Source organism: Leptidea sinapis, chromosome 16 (genome assembly GCF_905404315.1).
Source record: "Leptidea sinapis chromosome 16, ilLepSina1.1, whole genome shotgun sequence".
Taxonomy (NCBI): Eukaryota; Metazoa; Arthropoda; class Insecta; order Lepidoptera; family Pieridae; genus Leptidea; species Leptidea sinapis.
In genome coordinates, this window is record NC_066280.1 from 357,184 (window position 1) to 361,272 (window position 4,089).

At 35.8% G+C, this 4,089-nt stretch overlaps 1 pseudogene; it reads left to right on the forward strand.

The window, feature by feature from the left end:
* The first annotated feature begins 2,753 nt into the window (after positions 1 to 2,753).
* LOC126968619 (uncharacterized) lies at positions 2,754 to 4,089 on the forward strand (annotated as a pseudogene).

Consider the following 4,089-nt stretch of genomic DNA (forward strand, 5'->3'; position numbering starts at 1 on the left):
AAAAATTTTGCAGTTGGATCTGGTGCTAAGAGAAAGAATATTTCGTCACCCTATCCATATAAACCCAGTGGCATGGTGACAGCTTTGTCACGAGTATCTCCAAAGGTTGGTGGAGAACTGGGTGACAGTTGTCACTAGCGCGCAGATAGGCGCGGATTCACACAAGTCCATAGACTTGACAACTGTCATGATGATAATAGTTATTCGTGCGCGCTGGCAGTAAAACAAGTGGAATGATATAATTATGTCGTTGATCTAGGCGCCATACAGTCGACACCGGCCCCTACTACTAAAATTTTATTGGCCAAATACCAAATACTTGCACGCCAAGCAATGGATCGTTTAAAAACCATAAATAAAGTATCATTGGTTGTTTTTTCATAGCCTGAAAACTTTTGCAGCATTTGAAAGTTATCATCAAAAGATAAAATAATTGAGATGTAAGATGTTAAGTCTCATTTGCCCAGTAATTTCACTAGCTACGGCACCCTTCAGACCGAAACACAGTAATGGTTACAGTTTACACATTACTGCTTCACGGTAGAAATAGGCGCCGTTGTGGTACCCATAACCTAGCCGGCATCCTGTGCAAAGGAGCCTCCGACTGGTAAAAAACTGTAAATGAAAAGCTAATTATGAGATTACCTAGACCGAGAGTAAGGCTTATATACGCAATTATTACAGATTGTAAAAAGGCATAAAAGGCATTTATTTTCTCACAATTGATTCCTTTAGAATTCTTCTTGATGTCATTTCCAATATAATGGATACTACTACAGGCTAGTAGTTCGGATAACTGTCGCAATGATATGTAGGCGAATATACGACTCCAGTAAAATAATAAATAACTAAAGTGTTTTAATAACACACCGTATATGACCTCCAGCACATTGAGATGCATAGAGTACTGCTATTGATTGCGAAATAACGTTTCAGCCTTAATGGCTTTTAAATCCGAATGTAAACCAAAGTTATATTTCCACGAATCTATTCCGCACTGTATTTTATATAAGCTGCAAGCTTTTAGGAATCCGTAGATGATTGAGAAAATGTTAATGAAACTAAAGAATTAATTATTTAGTTTCATTAACAGTTGCATATGAAAGGAACACATGGGACGTGCCTTTTTACACAGATGCTTATGCCTGTGGTAATAGTTATTTATGCAACTGTTGTGTAATAAGGGGTATTAAAACACAGTTGTATATTTACCACAATGGCCGCATATACATTAGTTAAAAATCTGATAACAAAAATAGATCAAAAAATTAGAGTAACAGCAGAATTCTTTGATATGACCAAAGATTTTGATTGTGTCGACTTCGAAATTCTAATAAACAAATATAATTTATATGGGCTTAGAGGTGTCACTTCAAAATGGCTAGAAAGTTATATTAAAAATAGGCAACAGTGTGTCCAGATTGAAAAGATTGACGGAAGATCAAATATAGTACGATATGAATCAAGTTGGAATCAAACTAAAGCCGGGGTACCTCAGGGCAGTGTACTTGAACAATATTATTATTTCTACTGTATATCAACGACCTACCCAATATTACAGAAAATAAGTGTGTGTTCTATGCTGATGACATTACAATAATTATCCCTGACACAAACTCAAAAGACCACGCGACTCGGTCATAAATGATGAAATCATTAAAATCGGCAAATGGTTAGAAAGTAACAATTTAAATATTAATATAATAAAAACAAAACTTATACAATTTAAAAATTATAATACCATTTATCCACCCCTTAGAAACATAACATATAATGAAATTAAAATTGATGAGGTTGAAAATACCAAATTCTTATGCATAATAATGGATAATAATTTTAATTGGAAAGCTTACGTTGAATCATTATGCAAAATGTCTTAATAAGTTTGTTTTTGCAATAAGGAGAATAAAAAAACTATATCGGAAAAAGCGGCTTTAACGGCCTACCACGCTTACGTGGAGTCTTTAATTAGGTATAGGATCATAATATGGGGTAACTCAACAGTAATAAAAAGAGTCTTAATAGCGCAAAAACAAAAGTTTGAGGGCTGCAGCGGGAAAAGGACCCCTTGAAAGCTGCAGACCCGTATTTAAAAAATATAACTTTTTAACAATTGTTGAATTATACATATTTGAGTGCTGTATGTTTGTTCGAAAAAAAATTAGCAAATTAAGTAAACATGAAAACACTTCTCTTTTCCCATCCAGGGACCCCACCAAACTACAAGTACCTTGCTGTAGAATTACATTATTTCAGAGAAACTGTTTGTGTATGTGCATAAAAATCTATAATCACAACCCAAAAATAATAAGAGAGGTATCGTCAAATAGGAATTTCTCGTCTAAATTGAAAATATACCTTAGTAAAAACTGCTTATATTCATTAGACGAATATTTTCAACTAAAAACTTGACTATATACTATATAATACTGCTACTAATCTTTTGTTAAATGTATATTATTGTAACTAATGATGTAGAAATGCATTTTATAGAAATTCCACGTCATTAATGTGACAAACATGTACTTAAGTCTCCATTGCCCGCTGAGCGACAGTGAGATTCCTCATAAGGCCGCTTACGTTCGGTTACGTACTTATGAGTAATCAAATATTGCGTTTCCGGCCTTTTAGGTGAAAGTACAGGCCTATATTGGCCTGTACATGTAAAGTACAAGGACCGTTTATAAAACCAAAACACATTAAACATCACATAAAGAGACAGTTGTATTATATATGTATATGTATTAATGCGAATGAATTTCAGAGCTGAACAGTCGCTGAATTTGTCAATATCAAGAAAGTTAGTTTAATAGTTAGGAAATGTTCTTGCAAAGACTTCCGAACTTCACAATATCCACCATTATGGCGAAATTGCCGTTGTGTAAAAGCCAGACATATATCACTGAAAACGGATGTATAGCAACTAGACAGAGCTAAAATGTTGCAAAATATTTTGCAATTTTACACTTAGATAACTTGAATTGCTAGACAGTGAGACTGACCCTGTCTAAGTTCGTTTGTTCGTTCCCTTTTCTATTATTTTCTGGAAGAATATTTTTTTTCAAGGTTCACTCAGATGGTTAACTAGCCTTCCGAAATCGGCAGTGCTCCAGAGTACTCAATGTTTCAGATACACGTATACCGAACGGATAGTGCCGTACGGCACACTATTCCCTCATCAAGTTCTGACTCTTATTTTGTTTATAAGATGGTTTATTTTGCATGGTCTTATAGCTTGTTTCAATAGCTTTCAGATACATTCACTCAAATCATCGACTTTCGAGGGTAGGTGTGAAAAAAGTTAACACTGTTTTTAAAGAGCTCCGTATTTTCAATAATCTTAAAATTAAAAAATAGTAATTTTATACCATTATTTTAGTAGAGTTAGTGTTAAATGTGATAAATAGTACCCACCAGACAGTACCTATTCTCCTAGTGAAAGTCAATTAAGTTCACCTCTTCAATATCCCTTTGTTACGATCACTACTTGTCACCAGTCATCATGGATGCATTTAAAGACTCACTCAATGCCATGCCTGAAATGTTCGAACAGAAGATGAGCGAGTTCCAATCAGGGGCCTCGATAATGGACCCACTACAAACACATCCTTGGCTGCAGAGTTTAACAGCTTCAGGACCTTTGTGCTCTCTGCCATGAATACTTTGCAGAGACAGGTGGAGTTCCTTGGTATAGAGGTTGATCGTCTGGAGATGCGTAGAAGGCGCAAAATGCTACTAGTGCACAGAGTCAGCGAAGAAAAGTCGGAAGACGTTTCTTCACGTGTTTGTAAAGTTGTGGGGGAACATATTGGTGTGACTCGATTCTCTGTTGCTACCATCAAGTCGTCGCATCGCTTAGGACGTCCTTCCGAAAAGAAACCTCGTCCTATAGTGGTAAAGTTTGCGGATGTAGCATTGCGGGTTAAGGTTTGGTTCTCCAAAACTGGATTTAAGGGCAGCGGTATAACTGTGTCAGAGTTTTTAACAAAGAGTCGTCATAACTTATTTATGTAGGCAAGGCAGAGATTCGGCATAAACAAGTGCTGGACAAGGGATGGATGCATCCATATTATAGCCCCAGATGGTTAA